The 19,872-nt window shown below is 42.5% G+C and overlaps 1 protein-coding gene across 1 annotated transcript in view; it reads left to right on the top strand.

Annotated features, from left to right (window-relative positions):
• Window positions 1-19,872, top strand: part of LOC115166990 (FERM domain-containing protein 5) — a 147,090-nt gene that overhangs the window by 76,158 nt on the left and 51,060 nt on the right. The gene's annotated exons all lie outside the window — the stretch shown is intronic.

Here is a 19,872-nt window from a genome sequence, read left to right as displayed (position 1 = left end):
CAGAGCCAGACGGAGGCTCCTGCGGTGGAGGCATGGGTCAAGCGCTCTCAGGAGACCTGGAACGCGGTCCAGGAATGTTTAAGGAGGGCGAGCGAACGGCACAAGGAGAGCGCTGACCGCCACCGCAGTGACGCCCTCGTGTTTAACCCGGGGGATAGAGTCTGGCTCTCGACCCGGAACCTGCCTCTCCGCCTGCCCTGCCGGAAGCTGGGTCCGCGGTTTGTGGGGCCGTTTAAAGTCCTGAGGAGGATAAACGAGGTGTGTTACAGGTTACAACTTCCTTTGTATTACCGTATTAACCCCTCGTTTCATGTGTCTCTCCTCAGGCCGGTGGTAGCTGGTCCGCTGCAGGACAGTGAGGTGCTGGAGGCCCCCCGCCCCCCCTGGACATCGGGGGGAGCCCGGCGTACACAGTCCGAGCCATCCTGGACTCCCGACGTCGGGTGGGGGGCCTGCAGTACCTCGTGGACTGGGAGGGGTACGGTCCGGAGGAGAGGTGCTGGGTTCCGGCGGCGGACGTTCTGGACCTCTCTATGCTGCTGGACTTCCACCGTCGCCGACCGGATCGGCCGGCGCCTCGCCCTCCGGGCCGTCCCCGAGGCCGGCGTCGGCGCGCGGCTGGGGAGGGGTACTGTCACAGGATCCAACGAGGATCCGGTCGTCGTCGCCGGCCTATTAGCTGCCACCGATCGTTGTTTCTGTCGTTTAGTTTTGTCTGTCTGTTCCGCACCTGTTTTGTGTATGTCATTAGTGGGGACTTATTTAAGGTGTGTTTTCAGTTGGGATTTTGTGCGGGATTGTTTATTGTCCACGTTGTGTGATCGACAGTTTTGTTTTTGTATAAAGATTTTCCGGGCTGCGCTCCTTGCCTTAGGAATTATATTTTTTGTGTTGTACGGGCGCAGTTAACTATTACTGGAACTTTGTATAGCGCCCTGTGCTTTTCGGCGTGTGTGTGAGTAGGATTATTAAAAGACACTCACCTCCAGCACCTCTGTCTCCTGCACTTGATTCCACCTATCAGCCAGTCCAAGTCAGACGTGACAGGGTGTTTGTTTAGAGTGTTTCGGGGTTTGTTGGGCTATGTTCTTTGTTAGTCTATTTCTATGTTAGTTCTAGTATGTCTATTTCTATGTGGTATTTGTTGGGTTGACCTTCAATTGGAAGCAGTTGTTCCTAGTTGCTTCTAATTGAAGGTCCTATTTAAGAGGGGTGTTTTTTCTATGGGATTTTGTGGGTAGTTGTTCCTTGTTTAGCTGTGTGCCTGACTGTTTTTGGTCATTCTTTTTGTTAGTGTGTTTTTGTTTCGTTTCTTCAATATCCAATGATAGGGCGTGGCGCGAAATACAAACTCCTTGAAAATCCGAAAAGTTCCATTTTTCAAACATATGACTATTTTACACCATTTTAAAGACAAGACTCTCGTTAATCTAACCACATTGTCCGATTTCAAAAAGGCTTTACAGCGAAAGCAAAACATTAGATTATGTCAGGAGAGTACCCTGCCAAAAATAATCACACAGCCATTTTCAAAGCAAGCATATATGTCACAAAAACCAAAACCACAGCTAAATGCAGCACTAACCTTTGATGATCTTCATCAGATGACACTCCTAGGACATTATGTTATACAATACATGCATGTTTTGTTCAATCAAGTTCATATTTATGTCAAAAAACAGCTTTTTACATTAGCATGTGATGTTCAGAACTAGCATACCCGCCGAACACTTCCGGTGAATTTACTGAATTACTCACGATAAACGTTCACAAAAAACATAACAATTATTTTAAGAATTATAGATACAGAACTCCTTTATGCAATCGCGGTGTCCGATTTTAAAATAGCTTTTCGGTGAAAGCACATTTTGCAATATTCTGAGTAGATAGCCGGGCCATAACAGGCTAGCTATTTTGACACCCACCAAGTTTGGCACTCACCAAACTCAGATTTACTGTAAGAAAAATTGGATTACCTTTGCTGTTCTTCGTCAGAATGCACTCCCAGGACTTCTACTTCATCACCCAATGTTGTTTTGGTTCCAAATAATCCGTAGTTATATCCAAATAGCGGCGTTTTGTTCGTGCGTTCAAGACACTATCTGAAGGGTAACGAAGGGTGCGTATCATGACAAAAAATGTCAAAATATTCCATTACTGTACTTCGAAGCATGTCAAACGCTGTTTAAAATCAATTTTTATGCGATTTTTCTCGTAAAATAGCGATAATATTCCGACCGGGAAACCCTGTTTTCGTTCAAAGACTCAAAGTTGAAAATGGAGTCCTCTCGTGCATGCGTGCACCCATCTCATTGTTCTCAGATCGACCACTATCCAAATGCGCTACTGTTTTTCAGCCAGAGACTGCAGAGTCATCATTCAACGTTCTGGCGCCTTCTGAGAGCCTATGGGAGCCTTGGAAAGTGTCACGTTACAGCAGAGATCCTCTGTTTTGGATAGAGATGACAAAGAAGACCAAGAAATGGTCAGACAGGGTACTTCCTGTACAGAATCTTCTCAGGTTTTGGCCTGCCATTTGAGTTCTGTTATACTCACAGACACCATTCAAACTGTTTTAGAAACTTTGGAGTGTTTTCTATCCAAAGCTACTACTTATATGCATATTCTCGTTTCTGGGCAGGAGTAATAACCAGATTAAATCGGGTACGTTTTTTATCCGGCCGTGAAAATACTGCCCCCTATCCATAACAAGTTAAGAGTGTGCTCCTAATCTCAGCTTGTTACCTGTATAAAAGACACCTGGGAGCCAGACATCTTTCTGATTGAGAGGGGTTCAAATACTTTTTTCCCTCATTAAAATGCAAATCAATTTTTAACATTTTTGACATGCGTTTTTCTGGATTTTTGTTGTTGTTATTCTGTCTCTCACTGTTCAAATTAACCTACCATTAAAATTATAGACTGATCATTTCTTTGTCAGTGGGCAAACGTACAAAATCAGCAGGGGATCAAATACTTTTTTCCCTCACTGTACTGCTCGTTCTGTGCGTGATTTCCTGCAAGACAGGAACTTCAGTGTTCTGCCATGGCCAGCAAAGAGCCCGGATCTCAATCCCATTGAGCACGTCTGGGACCTGTTGGATCGGATGGTGAGGGCTAAGGCCATTCCCCCCAGAAATGTCCGGGAAGTTGCAGGTGCCTTGGTGGAAGAGTGGGGTAACATCTCACAGCAAGAACGGGCAAATCTGGTGCAGTCCATGAGGAGGAGATGCACTGCAGTACTTAATGCAGCTGGTGGCCACACCAGATACTGACTGTTACTTTTGATTTTGTTTCCCCCCCATTGTTCAGGGACACATCATTCAATTTCTGTTAGTCACATGTCTGTGGAACTTGTTCAGTTTATGTCTCAGTTGTTGAATCTTGGTATGTTCATACAAATATTTACACATGTTAAGTTTGCGGAAAATAAACGCAGTTGACAGTGAGAGGACATTTCTTTTTTTGCTGAGTTTATATGGAGGATACAACCGTCCCAGCTCTGTAGATTTTGCTGCGACGAGACAGAATCATTAGATAATTTGTTTTGGTACTGTCCAAATGTGGCTGAAGAATTGCCACATTTACCTGGAGCTAACTCTGCAAATAGCACTGCTGGGGGATTTGAAAAATCATAGTCAATCGATCAATAATATAATAATACTCCTAGCAAAAATGTTTATCTTTAATTTACAATCTTTAGAAACTATGAAAACAGAAAGATTCAGAACTTTTGTGAAACATCAAAGCACATTTGAAAAATGTATGGCAAATAGAAATCAAAACTGGATGGTGTTCAGAGATAGGTATATAACAAAATATAACTATTGTAAAGTATACTGTGTCTGTAAAATGTATATAGTATGTATAAGCTGTAAGTAGAAGTCTAAGTGTTATTGTTTATTGGTTTTCTCCAATTACGGCAGAGTTGCAAAGAAAAAGCCATATCTCAGACTGGTCAATAAAAAGAAAAGATTAAGATGGGCAAAAGAACACAGACACTGGACAGAGAAACTCTGCCTAGAAGGCCATCCCGGAGTCACCTCTTCACTGTTGACGTTGAGACTGGTGTTTTGCAGGTACTATTTAATGAATCTGCCAGTTGAGGGCTTGTGAGGCGTCTGTTTCTCAAACTAGACACTTTAAAGTAGTTGTCCTCTTGCTCAGTTGTGCGCTGGGGCCTCCCACTCCTCTTTCTATTCTGGTTAGAGCCAGTTTGTGCTGTTCTGTGAAGGGAGTAGTACAAAGCGTTGTACGAGATCTTCAAAAAATGTGCTATTCTTTCAAAAACAAAGACATTTCTAAATGACCCCAAACTTTGAACGGTAGGTAAAACATTTTTTTTTTTTTAAAACGTGTTTAATATGATCTGGGGCTCTTGGCACCATTTTCTCTCAGAGATCTTTTTGACTCTGCATTTTGTCTCGTGCTCTTCCCAGGGGGCACACAGCGTCGTAAAAAGAAAATGGGGGAAGAAATGATCTATGGTCCCGTTGAGCATATCCTCCTCGTGGGCCCAAAGTCGCAACACCCTTCACCCTAGGCCCAAACTGGGTGATATTAGCCATTCAATCTCTTCCTTCTCTCTGGTTGTCCTTTATCTATTCACTCTCATCCTCATTGTTCTCCCAGTGCTCTTTGGTAGTGTTTGCTGGTGTGTTAAATGGAGTGATGTTTCTTTTATGTAAGAAGTCAGGCACACCACCAAGGATACTGTTAAAGGAGGAATATAGTACACAATGTAGCTTAAAATAAACCAGTCCTAGCTGACACAACTCCAGAAGCCTAGTTGGAAAGGGTTTGTGTTTAATGCTCTGAGAGCCATGCCCTCGGCACACTACTGAAATGAGGGCTGGAATATTTGGATACTCTACTCACAAGCATCACAAGAGGAGGAGAGGAGGGAGGGATGGAGAAAGAGAGAGAGAGAGAACGAGAGCAAAGGAAGTAATGTGCTTTGATAGTGTTTTGTCCTGTGGGCACCATGAGTAGGGTGACTGCTCAGACCTACCCTAGAGTTCTGTACAGAGGTAGCAGGTTTTTAGGGCCACTTATTCTGCAGACACAAACAGTTGAAGTCGGAAGTTTACATACACTTAGGTTAGAGTCATTAAAACAAGTTTTTCAACCACTCCACAATTGCTTGTTAACAAACTATAGTTTTGGCAAGTCAGTTAGGACATCTACTTTGTGCAGACAGATTATTTCACTTATTATTCACTGTATCACAATTCCATTGGGTCAGAAGTTTACATATACTTAGTTGACTGTGCCTATAAACAGCTTGGAAAATTCCAGAAAAGATGTCATGGCTTTCGAAGCTTCTGATAGGCTAATTTACATAATTTGAGCCAATTGGAGGTGTACCTGTGGATGTATTTCAAGGCCTACCTTCAAACTCAGTGACTCTTAGCTTGACATCCAAATCCAAAGAAATCAGCCAAGACCTCAGAAGAAAAATTGTAGACCTACACAAGTCTGGTTCATCCTTGGGTGCAATTTCCAAATACCTGAAGGTACCACGTTCATCTGTACAAACAATAGTACGCAAGTATAAACACCATGGGTCCATGCAGCCATCATACCGCTCAGGAAGGAGACGCATTCTGTCTCCTAGAGATGTACGTACTTTGGTGCGAAAATTGCAAATCAATCCCAGAACAACAGCAAAGGACCTTATGAATATGCTGGAGGAAACAGGTACAAAATTATCTATATCCACAGTAAAACGAGTCCTATATCGACATAACCTGAAAGGCCGCTCAGCAAGGAAGAAGCCACTGCTCCAAAACCGCCATAAAAAAGCCAGACTACGGTTTGCAACTGCACATGGGGACAAAGATTGTACTTTTTGGAGAAATGTCCTCTGGTCTGATGAAACAAAAATTAACTGTTTGGCCATAATGACCATCGTTATGTTTGGAGGAAAAAGGGGGACGCTTGCAAGCCGAAGAACACAATTCAAACCGTGAAGCACGACGGTGGCAGCATCATGTTGTGGGGGTGATTTGCTGAAGGAGGGACTGGTGCACTTCACAAAATAGATGGCATCGTGAGGAAGGAAAATGTTGTGGATATATTGAAGCAAAAACTCAAGACATCAGTCAGGAAGTTAAAGCTTGGTTGCAAATGTGGCTTCCAAATGGACAATACCCCAAGCATACTTCCAAAGTTGTGGCAAAATGGCTTAAGGACAACAAAGTCAAGGTATTGGAGTGGCCTTCACAAAGCCCTGACCTCAATCCTATAGCATATTTGTGGGCAGAACTGAAAAAGTGTGTGCGAGCAAGGAGGCCTACAATCCTGACTCAGTTACACCAGCTCTGTCAGGAGGAATGGGCCAACATTCACCCAACTTATTGTGGGAAGCTTGTGGAAGGCTACCTGAAACTTTGACCCAAGTTAAACAATTTAAAGGCAATGCTACCAAATTCTAATTGAGTGTATGTAAACTTCTGACCCACTGGGAATGTGATGAAAGAAATAAAATCTGAAATAAATCATTCTCTTTACTATTATTCTGACATTTCACATTCTTAAAATAAAGTGGTGATCCTAAGACAGGGAATTTTTACAAGGATTAAATGTCAGAAATTGTGAAAAACGGAGTTTAAATGTATTTGGCTAAGGTGTATGTAAACTTCCGACTTCAACTGTATATATTACACTGCTCCTTTCCTACCAACTAAAGCCAATCACCATTAGATCTGTCATCTCAATTACTGCAAATGTTCACCCTATTGTCTTTACCACTGTATCGTATAACTATTACTGACTACTGCCAAGGATCTTATAGTGTACAATGTTTTCAGATATTGTATGTGTTTCAAAGACTAAGGCTTTGCATGCTTTGGGATGTGTATTGCCATACACAGTGTTAAAGGTCCAGTGTGGGTAGTTATTATTATTCCAGTGCTGAAGTCACATGGGTGAGTGGAAGACAGTAGAGAACTCTAGCTACTGTTGTTGGCAGGCTGATTCACCTACAGAATATAGTGTATGTTCACTTGGTTCTTTTGAAGCCCACGGGGTCAGTAGCTAGTGGAAGGTAACAGTTCAGAGGTGTGGAATTATCATACTGGGACACACACACACACACACACACACACACACACACACACACTGGATGTTGGAGGTTTGAGTAAAGCTTTGTAGATAAGAGAGACAACAGCTGATCAATAACCAAGCTGGAGAACCTCTGGGTCTTTGTTTCAGGTGTTTTACAGCTTAGATGTGATAGCTAGGATCTATTGGAACCCAGTCAGACAGTGTTTAACATGCTGTTCATTTCTGTTGACATATTTTCTGACAACACACACACACACACACACACACACACAAACACACACACACACACACACACACACACACACACACACACACACACACACACACACACACACACACACACACACACACACACACACTGTGAGAGGTACTGGATAGATGATGACAGTAGGTGTAATAGCCTAACTATATAAATGATTACCTCACAGCTCTGAGCAGACTATTTGAATTATTTAAGCCAAAAGGTTTTACTGAGCTTTTATTCCTCTGTATTAAAACATAGATATCAAACTGAGAGAATCGTTTTTTTTTCTTGTTTTTTTTTTACAGTGCATTACATTCATTTGATTGAATGTATTTGAAAGATTGTTTCTTGAAATTGGTGTTCAATGCAAACATAAAAAGCAAGGGGGGTTGCCTAGTACAACAAATCCTTACCTTTTAGTGAACTTAAAGGTTAAAGAAATTGTTCATAATGTGAATTGTAAGCACTCGATCTGAGGAAAAGCCTTCTTTAAATTGTGGAGGAGGTTATTGAAGGTATAGTGTAGTCCTCATAGACAAATGTGCCATTTCTGAGCATTCAGTGTGTCTGTGTCTGTGTCTGTGTGTGTGTGTGTGTGTGTGTGTGTGTGTGTGTGTGTGTGTGTGTGTGTGTGTGTGTGTGTGTGTGTGTGTGTGTGTGTGTGTGTGTGTGTGTGTGTGTGTGTGTGTGGAGGGCAGATTCCATGGATACTGTATATTCCTGCTGTATCTATGCCAAGGCATCAGAATCAGCTCCAACCTATGTGAGATCCAGGCCATTATTGGAGGCGTATGCAGTAACAGAAACACAACAGGCCCTGTCTGAACACCTTCTGGGTTTGTAGTACCTCACATAACTGCTGGGGTGAGAGTTGAGATGTTACAAATGCACTCATGTAACAGTTTCATTATCTTTCTATCTCTGGGTGGAATGTTCCCCTCTTAAATATTATTATATTATATATACTGCTCAAAAAATAAAGGGAACACTTAAACAACACATCCTAGATCTGAATGAAAGAAATAATGTTATTAAATACTTTTTTCTTTACATAGTTGAATGTGCTGACAACAAAATCACACAAAAATAATCAATGGAAATCCAATTTATCAACCCATGGAGGTCTGGATTTGGAGTCACACTCAAAATTAAAGTGGAAAACCACACTACAGGCTGATCCAACTTTGATGTAATGTCCTTAAAACAAGTCAAAATGAGGCTCAGTAGTGTGTGTGGCCTCCACGTGCCTGTATGACCTCCCTACAACGCCTGGGCATGCTCCTGATGAGGTGGCGGATGGTCTCCTGAGGGATCTCCTCCCAGACCTGGACTAAAGCATCCGCCAACTCCTGGACAGTCTGTGGTGCAACGTGGCATTAGTGGATGGAGCGAGACATGATGTACCAGATGTGCTCAATTGGATTCAGGTCTGGGGAACGGGCGGGCCAGTCCATAGCATCAATGCTTTCCTCTTGCAGGAACTGCTGACACACTCCAGCCACATGAGGTCTAGCATTGTCTTGCATTAGGAGGAACCCAGGGCCAACCGCACCAGCATATGGTCTCACAAGGGGTCTGAGGATCTCATCTCGGTACCTAATGGCAGTCAGGCTACCTCTGGCAAGCACATGGAGGGCTGTGCGGCCCCCCAAAGAAATGCCACCCCACACCATGACTGACCCACCACCAAACCGGTCATGCTGGAGGATGTTGCAGGCAGCAGAATGTTCTCCACGGCGTCTCCAGACACTGTCATGTCTGTCACATGCTCAGTGTGAACCTGCTTTCATCTGTGAAGAGCACAGGGCGCCAGTGGCAAATTTGGCAATCTTGGTGTTCTCTGGCAAATGCCAAACATCCTGCACGGTGTTGGGCTGTAAGCACAACCCCCACCTGTGGACGTCGGGCCCTCATACCACCCTCATGGAGTCGGTTTCTGACTGTTTGAGCAGACACATGCACATTTGTGGCCTGCTGGAGGTCATTTTGCAGGGCTCTGGCAGTGCTCCTCCTGCTCCTCCTTGCACAAAGGCGGAGGTAGCGGTCCTGCTGCTGGGTTGTTGCCCTCCTACGGCCTCCTCCACGTCTCCTGATGTACTGGCCTGTCTCCTGGTAGCGCCTCCATGCTCTGGACACTACGCTGACAGACACAGCAAACCTTCTTGCCACAGCTCACATTGATGTGCCATCCTGGATGAGCTGCACTACCTGAGCCACATGTGTGGGTTGTAGACTCCGTCTCATGCTACCACTAGAGTGAAAGCACCGCCAGCATTCAAAAGTGACCAAAACATCAGCCAGGAAGCATAGGAACTGAGAAGTGGTCTGTGGTCCCCACCTGCAGAACCACTCCTTTATTGGGGGTGTCTTGCTAATTGCCTATAATTTCCACCTGTTGTCTATTCCATTTGCACAACAGCATGGGAAATTTGTTGTCAATCAGTGTTGCTTCCTAAGTGGACAGTTTGATTTCACAGAAATGTGATTGACTTGGAGTTACATTGTGTTGTTTAAGTGTTCCCTTTATTTTTTTGAGCAGTGTAGTATACCCATAACTACTCTAGATACAAACTTAAAGAAACCTCTCAAAATCAAATGCCATAATGTATGATGATATCTGTTGTTTGGTTGAGTCTTAACTAATCATCCATGCAAAATGAGCTGAACGTTTTTAGAATGTGAATAGCAGGCAAGGGGTCACATCCAGTTGTGCGTGAGCTCAGATTTTACTCTAGTTGTGTTTTTCTCTCGACCTCAGTGTTGAACACACACACACACACACACACACACACACACACACACACACACACACACACACACACACACACACACACACACACACACACACACAGCCGTGCTCAGTAAGATCACATCACATCCACACTGATGTTAGACTCTACTGCCAGGGACCTGGGGTCACTATAAGGTTATTCACCATGACGTCACTGCTCCGTTTCCTCACAATGTGTGTCAGTTATGTTATTATGATGACACGTGCATTCTACCGCTGTGCATTTCAATGCTGTTTTACACCCATTTTCACATAGAGGTACTGTATATCGGTTATCATGATGAGAAAGCTGAGGAGAACATAAACATGAGCTGAACATGGAACAGAAGTGGGTGGGACATCTCCTTCCTGATATCTGTACCTTTGGGAGAGAAACAACAGCTGGAAGAGAGGGCAAATCTATGTTTGAGATACTGTGCAGTGTAGAATACCTCAATCCTCTCCAGCTGTTTTTGTCTTTCCAGAGGTCCAGACATCAGGAAGGAGGCTCCTTCCCCACATACCACTTCAGTTTCATGTTCAGCTCTAGTATCAACAGATCGGTACAAGAGGGAAATTGTTTTACTCCTGTTATAGCTCAGTTTCCCCCTCCACTCTGAGGACTCTTGGCAACGTCCCGAGGTATTGTGACAGTATTGCTTTGACTTTCACCTTGTTGTCCCGACTCCCCAGACACACAGCACAGTACAGGGACAGATTTATCAAGCACTTGCACCAGTCCAGTGGAAGGTTTTCGCCAGTTATTTCTAAGGGGAAATGAAACAAATTGATGTGTCTGGTTAGAAAGATTATAAACATTAAAATAACAAAAGTCTTTATTTTTTTTATTTCTCCATGATGCCAAGCAAAAAGCTTGGTGTGCTTTTCTGTATGGTGTGTGATACTGATACAATAGTTGAGTCTAAGGTGGTGGCAGCCCAGTCCACACCTCAACGCTCAGCCTGTCCTTCTGCCTCCTTGTCTGGTGCTTAGCACAGCAGAAGCCGGGCGCCCATTGCCCCCTCCCTCCAGCCTCTCCACCCCTCCTCCATACCTGGTGATCAGTAACACGTTTGGCATGCTGACTGCTCTGTCAGGGCTTCATTATCGGCTGTCTGCACTTTTTACAGGAGAGGAGAGAGAAGCTCTTCAGTGTCACAACCATCAGCCATCACAATGCCTCCAGTTACAGAGCAGAGCAGGGAGGGTAATGTCTTGGTGGTGCTGGACAGGACAGGAGAATGTTGATGGCTGGGCAGACTCTTCATGGTACTATGCCAGGCTTCAGCCTGTGGCAGGATACTTGCTTGGTCAACTAGGGCCTAGGAGCTTTGGCTAGAGTCAGGCTGCTACTTGCTTGGTCAACAAGAGTTCTGGCTAGGTGCTGGACAGGGGCGGAGAAGAGCATTTTGTACCATTCATTGCCTCATCCTATAGATGCAGGACATTTTAAACTTGTAGTGTATTTCAGGTTTAAAAACGTCATTTCCACTTTGAAAATCAGGCATGATTTTCCTTTACGAAAAATGTATGAACCACTACAAAAATGTCCATTAATTACAATCCACATAATAATTTATATTTCCTGTTGCTACAAGATTATTTTCCTGCTGTAGGAGACTGGCCTAAATTAAATCCTACATTTGTATGACAGAACCACTGGCTTCAGTCAGCTACAGTGCCTTCAGAAAGTATTCACATCCCTTGACTTTTTCCAAATTTTATTGTGTTACAGCCTTAATTTAAAATTGATTCAATTTAGATTTTGTGTCACTGGCCTACACACAATACTCCATAATGTCAAAGTGGAATTATGTTAAAAAAATATATATATTTTACAAATTAATTAAAAATGAAAAGCTGAAATGTCTTGAGTCAATAAGTATTCAACCCCTTTGTTATGGCCTAAATAAGTTCAGGAGTAAAAATGTGCTTTACAAGTCACATAATAAGTTGCATGGATTCACTCTGTGTGCAATAATAGTATTTAACATTACTTTTGAATGACTACCTCATCTCGGTACCCCACACAAACAATTATCTGTAGGGTCCCTCAGTCGAGCAGTGAATTTCAAACACCGATTCAACCACAAAGACCAGGGAGCAAAGAAGGGCACCTATTGGTAGATGGGTAAAAAATAAAAAAGCAAACATTGAATATCCCTTTGATCATGGTGAAGTTATTAATTTCACTTTGGATGGTGTATCAATACACCTAGTCACTACAAAGATACAGGCGTCCTTACTAACTCAGTTGCCATAGAGGAAGGAAACCGCTCAGAGATTTCACCATGAGGCCAATGGGGACTTTAAAACAGTTACTACACGGTAATGTAAAAGTTGTATTTTTTGCAATCCAATACGTAATATGGTGGCCTTATCATAGTTCGGTTGTACTCCTGAGAGGTTAGAAAATGTATCTAGATCCTCCATGAGGCTGTGCAGGGATCCAGATTGCAGATTTAAAAGGACATTTGAGTTGTCCGTGTACAATGACACTTTTGTTTTTAAGCCATGGATTCCTAGCCCCTCTTTATTGTTGTTGGATCTGATTTTAAATGCTAACATTTCGATGGTCATAATAAATATATATGCCGACAGTGGACAACCTTGTTTTACTCCTCTTGACAGTTTAATACTTTCTGAGAAGTAGCCATTATTTATTATTTTACGACTGGGGTTACTATACATAACTTTAACTCATTGTGTAAGAGATTCTCCTAAATTAAAATAGTCCAGGCAAATATCAATTCTGGTCATACTTTATTAAAAGCCTTTTCAAAATCTGCTAAGAATACCAGACCTGTTTTCCTAGATTTTTCAGAGTGTTCTATTGTTTCAAGTACTTGTCTTGTATTATCTCCAATGTATCGTCCATATTAAAGAAACCTGTCTGATCAGGATGAATAATATCCAACAACTCCTTGTTAATTCTATGTGCTATGCATTATGCTAGGATTTTTGCATCACAACACTGAAGTGTAAGGGGCCTCCAGTTTTTTAGATAGACGATCTTTATACTTACCACCTGGGTCCTGTTTCAGTAATAGTGAAATCAAACCTTCTTGCTGAATACCTGGTAGTTCACAATTGTTATAGGAGTGGTTAAAACACACTAATAATAGATCTTTGAGTGAATAAAAAAGTTTCATATACCTCAACTGGTATGCCATCCAGCCCTGGAGTTTTCCCTGGCCTAAAGGCTTTAATTGCATCAAGAAGTTCCTCCTCTGCAATTTGTCCCTCACACAAGTCTTTCTGTACAGCTGTTAATTTGACACTATTATTAGGAAAACATTCCTTAAAGTTAACTTCAGTTAGTGGAAATGGAGGAGACTGAAAAGGTAACATATGCTTAAAGTACTTTGCTTGGTCTTTCAAAATATCATTCGGTGAAGCATGGATGACATTCAATTTGCTTTATTTTTATAATATATTATACTTGATTGTTCCCAAATAATTCCTGCATTTCTTTTTGTTTTTCCTCTAACGTATTATGTGCCTCTGTGGTACAGTTTTTATTGCTATCCGTCTACTGTTATTTATTCTATTTCCCTTGCTAATTTGAACTCTTTTGAACAAAATTGTTTTTGTTTTAAAGGTTAATATTGAATTGCATGATCTCTAAAGGTACATTTAAAAGTGTACCATACAGTAAGGGGATCTGCTGTACCTATGTTATGCAGGAAGAAATCTGTTATAAAATCCTTTGTCTTGGTTAGAAACAGGTTGTCATCCAGTAGGCTTTGATTACATTTCCACTATCCTCGCACACTTGGAAATCCTGCCTTTGTCAGAGGCCTAGAGGCCGGTAATTTAGCTTAATAAAGAACAGTGATACTAGCAAGAGCAGTGTGCTGGTTTCTCTTTCTTTCTACATAATTCTGCTTGAAAGTCTATGGCAAGACCTGAAAATGGTAGTCTAGCAATGATCAACAACCAATTTGACGGAGCTTGAAGAATTTTGTAAAGAATAATAGGCATATGTTGCACAATCCAGGTGTGGAAAGCTCTTAGAGACTTACCCAGAAAGACTCACAGCTCTAATTGCTGCCAAAGGTGATTCTAACATGTATTGACTTAAGGGGGTTGAATACTTATCTATTCAAGATATATTTGTTTTTGTGTTTTCATGGATTTTCTACAATGTTAGAATTTTTCTTCCGCTTTGACATTACAGAGTATTTTTTGAAGATCATTTACAAAAAAATAACAATTAAATACACTTTAATCCCACTTTGTAACACAACAAATATGGAAAAAGACAAGGGATGTGAATACTTTCTGAAAGCACTGTAGGAATCTGGCAATGCCGAGAGTGATGAAAGACAAGCTGAAAATTAGGAATAATTTCAGTAACTCCTAGAGCAGGGATCGTCAACTGGCTGCCAGTGGACGATTTTATTTGGCCCCCCAAAGTTTTCTGAGCACATTTGTTTTTCTTCATTTTTGCACATAAAAGACTGTAAAATCACAAGGAATTCAGCTCAAAATTATTTTAATTTAGGAAATCTATTCCGATGTATTTCCACTCATAAATAGAGAGACATATGTAATCGTGTACCAATGTAATCTAGGTTTGAAATGATTGTTTTTTGTCAAATACCATATCTATTTAGGCTTCTTGCATCAATTTGCAAAGTACAAATGAAGTACAAATATAATAATGTTCCAGCCCCCCGACCTTCCGCCTTAAGAAGAATCGGCCCAGAATTCTTACAGTTGATGGTGAGACTGAAGAAGTGGATAAGTAATAGCGTCTATTACCCCGGTGATCCTTGACTTAATCTTTTAAATGGAATCCCATTATACTGGCTAGCAGGCAGATTAATTGTTTAGTCAAGTTACCCCTGGGTATTTGTGTCAGTTAGCCTGTCTGCCTCACCGACTCAGACACTCCTTTCTGCAACACTACCGGACCTCAACAAATAACCTTGAAGACTGGGGACTGGGAGCACCAGCGGGATTCCACATCACTAAAACGTTTTCTCCTTGACTTGAACGAAAAGGAAAAAAATGAGGACAGCCTAATACTTCACTTCATCTGACTACCTACATTTTATAGTCTCTCATTGCATCACTGTTACGTTCCCCCTTCCGAGAGGCGTGCGTAACATAATGGGGGCTCATCCGGGATTCCATTAAACCCACCGGACCCTGCTACACTGAGTTCTCTGTGGTTAGTGATTGAGATGTGATGGTAGGTTGTGAGTTTGGGTGACTGGTTTAGTTTGTGTGTTCAGTGGACTGCTGTGTACAAGATGGCTGCCTCAGCCATCTCCAAGTTTTTTGAAGCGCCCTCTATTGATTCTTTGGTGAGGTTTCGGAAAGCAGACCTTTTAGCTGTAGCTGACCATTATGGATTTGTTATCCCTGAGAAAGCCCAAAAGGCTGAGCTTTTGGTGCTAGTCAGGGAGGGTTTAGTGAGAAAACAAAGTCTCTCATTGCAAGATGAGGAGCGGGAGGCTTCAGGAGAGGAGACGGGTAAACCTTCCTATGCCAAGTCGGAGGACAGGGCGGACGAAGGGGTTGCTCGTACCCCCTTTACATTGCCCCGATTCGATCCTTTATCTTCTGCTTCAGGTCGTTCAGACGGGACCACTAGACTCAAGGTGAGGCTGGCCCGGTTAGAAATGGAGCAAAAAGATAAAGAGAGACAGATGCAGTTTGAACTTGAAATTAGGAGAATGGAAATTGACAAGGAGGTGAGGATCCGACAACTGGAGCTAGACGCTAAATTAAGGTTTAATTTAATAAATGTTCCTTTAGAGATTCAAAATCTACGTTTATGGACGTATTTGAGACTCATGTAATGGTGACTTTCAGTAGGCGATCATTTCAATTCTTTGGCAAAACTTGGGCTTTAGATGTTAAAGGGAATAGACTTGAGTGGAGGGAACCTTGACAGTATGAAACAGATGACAAATCATCTTACATTCTGACATGGCTCCACTGTCCCTTAGAATTACCATCTCAGTCCAAACCACCCTTGGTTATAATCTATGAAAACAACATTGGAAATGGAAATGGGACTTTATTTCAAGGATCCAAATACATCACCAATTTCTTATATAGTGAATTTAAAGCTGATACTTGTTTAGGAGACTCCAGAGGCTTGCAATGGTAAACATTGTTACCAGTAGTTTGGCTGTATCTATTTGAATTGGTCCTTCTGTTTATCAGGGCAGGTAATTCTACCTTGGGATTGGCTGGCTTTGCTGTTTGTCAAAACAATAAAGCCTTAAACATTATGGAGCGAAAGAGAGGGAGAGATGCTGAAGAGAGAGAGAGAGATATACTGAAAAGAAAGATATATCTGCTGAAGAGAGAGAGAGAGAGTTACTGAATTTAATCCACAAAATCCTCTGTTTATTTTGTTAAAAGTGATTTAACGAAGTTGTTTCACAAGAGCTTGTTTACAATTTTCAACTTTTTGTTAGTGGTCTTTTCATTGCGCATATCTGATGTAGTGCTACCCCCATTACTGAGTCTCTTTTCCTTTGGATCAGCCAAGCGTCCACACTGTTGCTTTGAATAAAACATACAGTAGGAGATAGCATCCTGTGGCTGTGTGTGTGTTTTTGTGTGTGTTGTGGCTGTACTCACTGCCCAGGCTTTGCTGTGTCTGACTCATTAATAAATGAATGGTGGGTTTTGCCATGTCATATGGTCACTGGATGTACTCAGGTTAACTTCATCAACCATTCACCACCCACCCATTCATCATTGATTCATGTAAAGGAAAGGTTGGTAGTACCCAGAGTAATCATTCATCTACACTTTGATGCTTTTTCTCTGACTTGGATTAAAGTTGGCTAAGCCCTTCATGTGTTTCAGACCTCCTTTACAGAAGAAATCCCCTTTAAAATCTGCCTCTTGTTGTTGCAATTATGCATACATTAACACTTTTCAGTTGACTGACATTTCCTGATTTTTTATTTTCACTCTCTGGGGTTAGAACTGAATCCCTGTTTGTCTGTTTCACTGTCACTGTTGTGCACGCTACCCACTGGGCAAAAACTGGTTTCAACGGCAAAAATATATGTGATGATGTTGAATCACCATGGTAAACTAATTGGATTTGCAAAAAGTCATCAACATAAGGTCAATTTCCATCTTTTGTTCACCTAACTTTTGACCTAAATCCAACGACAAATGTTTAGTTGATTTCACGTTGAATTTATGTTAGTGGACAACTTAACCAAATGTAAATCAAAACTAGACATTGACATTGAACGTCTATGCCCAGTGGGTAATGTTCTCTCGTTCAGGTAGTATTTCATGTATTCTGTCTGTCTGTCTGTCTGTCTGTCTGTCTGTCTGTCTGTCTGTCTGTCTGTCTGTCTGTCTGTCTGTCTGTCTGTCTGTCTGTCTGTCTGTCTCAGGGACATCTGTGAGTTTGACTAGAGTACACACACACAGAGTATGTCGTCTCACACACTTTTCTGGCACCCATGGTCAAATCTCTTGTGGGCGCAGTTCAATCTGTCACAAGAGACTATTTACACTCTGACAGATGCCAGATGGCACAGGTATAATTTACCCTGTTTGTTTTCCATAAAGGTTGAACCACATTGAAATAGACAGGGAAGACAAGGGAGACAAGATAATCTAGCTACCTCAAGACAGCCACTTACAAGCATTTTCAATATGGCTAAATTCAATATGGCTAAACTGTTGTTTGAATGTCAGATATTATGGTCAAAGCTATGCTGTTTGCAGCTTGCCAGTAATTTAAATTTCTATGTTGCCCCATGATGCAAAAGAAAAATCTCATTGTTGGCTGTGGAGATCCTTCAGTTAGCACAGCTTGATTGAGAAAACGCTATCTCAAAGACAGCATAAATACTATGTTGACCTGTTAGAAACTTTAAATGATAGATAAGTGGAGCTTGGTAGACGACATGACATCACACATTCCCATTTGCAATGTGTCTCTTATGATTAGGGACTTTGCTCCAGATCGTCAACGCAGTTTCATTCCTGCGAGTGGATCCCATTTAGAATTACCTTTCTTCCTTAAATAGCACCGGTCAGATCTGCCAGGCTCAGACGTGAGGCAATGTACGTGTTATGTCACTGTTGAGTTGAGTGTTGACTTTTCATCAGCTATTATGGAGATGATGATGATGATATTGCCTGGTGTATTACACAACAACATCACTCCTGAGTAGTCAATAAAATCAGCAAAAGTATGTTGACATGAATCATATTTGAACAAAGCTTGAATCAACCCAACTTGAATCTCAATATATTGATCCTGACAGTGTCCACCATTGGAGGTCTAGTATTGTGATACAAGGCCTCTTATTTGCCCTTTGACTCTGAAGTTTGACATTGAGTCCTTTCAAAGTGACTTCTGATGATGAAACCATATGCTGCTCTTGTGTCTGATGAGAGTGATGCCAGCACAGTCTGATCACCAACGGTGTCACAGCCAAAAGGATTAAACCCCAGTATAAAGTAGCTGACTCGGCCTTTGATGCGGCTCAGTGAGTGAAAGGGAAATATGATAGACCAGGTTTTCCTCTGACAGATATACCTTCATGTCTCTCTCTGTTACAGTACCGTCTATTTTTGCATTAATTGGTGGTTACAGGGTTAATTCCGCGTGGTTACAGGGTTAATTCCGCTTGGTCACTGTAATGCGATGCTACTGGCGGCAGAGAAGTCAGGCGCAGGAGAGCGGAAACTGATTTACAACGATTGTGTTTAATAACCATGAACCACCGTCAACAGAACAATACAATACCGTGCACAAGCACTGCAACAAACAATTACGGACAAGGACATGGGGGGGAACAGAGGGTTAAATACACAACATGTAATTGATGGAATTGGAACCAGGTGTGATGGAAGACAAGACAAAACCAATGGAAAATGAAAAGTGGATCGGCGATGGCTAGAAGGTCGGTGACGTCGACCGCCGAACACCGCCCGAACAAGCAGAGGGACCAACTTCAGGGGAAGTCTTGACAGTACCCCCCCCCCCCCCCCCCCTGCAGCTTGCCAGTCGTCCCCGGCCTCGGGGACGACCCGGAGGGCGAGGCGCAGGACGATCCGGACGAAGATGGTGGAACTCCTGCAGCATTGAGGGGTCCAACACGTCCTCGACTGGAACCCAGCACCTTTCCTCCGGACCGTACCCCTCCCACTCCACGAGATACTGAAGGCCCCTCGCCCGATGCCTTGAATCCAGTATGGAGCGAACGGAGTACGCCGGGGGCCCCCGATGTCCAGAGGGTTAGGGTTACCTCAGACTCCTGGAGCGGGCCAGCCACCACCGGCCTGAGGAGAGACACTTGGAACGAAGGGTTAATACGGTAATCGGGTGGAAGCTGTAACCTATAACAAACCTCGTTCACTCTCCTCAGGACTTTAAATGGCCCCACAAACCGCTAGAAGGTCGGTGACGTCGTCCGCCGAACGCCGCCCGAACAAGGAGAGGGACCAACTTCGGCGGAAGTTGTGACAGTCACAGGGTTAAAACAGAACTCAAAGGGTTAATTAAGTTAGATATTAAATCTGAGTGGTTAAGGTTAGGGCTATGGTTTGGGGATGGCTTAAAACTAAATAATTAAAAAATAACATGCTGTTTCCATCAACTATCATCAGTATTGTCACGGCTTGCTAGAGCATTGTGAACTGCGGTGGATCAGTGGTCTAAACAGCGAGCTCCAGCTCCGAGAATCACCAGTTTTCCCTCTGTGCTGGGAAATTGTTTTATTTTCTTTGTGAGCGCTAAGGACGGCATATATCAACGTTCTCAGGATCTCTTCAAAAGTCTGAA

The sequence above is a fragment of the Salmo trutta genome, chromosome 29, assembly GCF_901001165.1.
Source record: "Salmo trutta chromosome 29, fSalTru1.1, whole genome shotgun sequence".
In the NCBI taxonomy this organism is placed as follows: Eukaryota; Metazoa; Chordata; class Actinopteri; order Salmoniformes; family Salmonidae; genus Salmo; species Salmo trutta.
The sequence above is the reverse complement of the archived record's forward strand: the minus strand, read 5'-3'. Positions and strand labels throughout refer to the sequence as shown.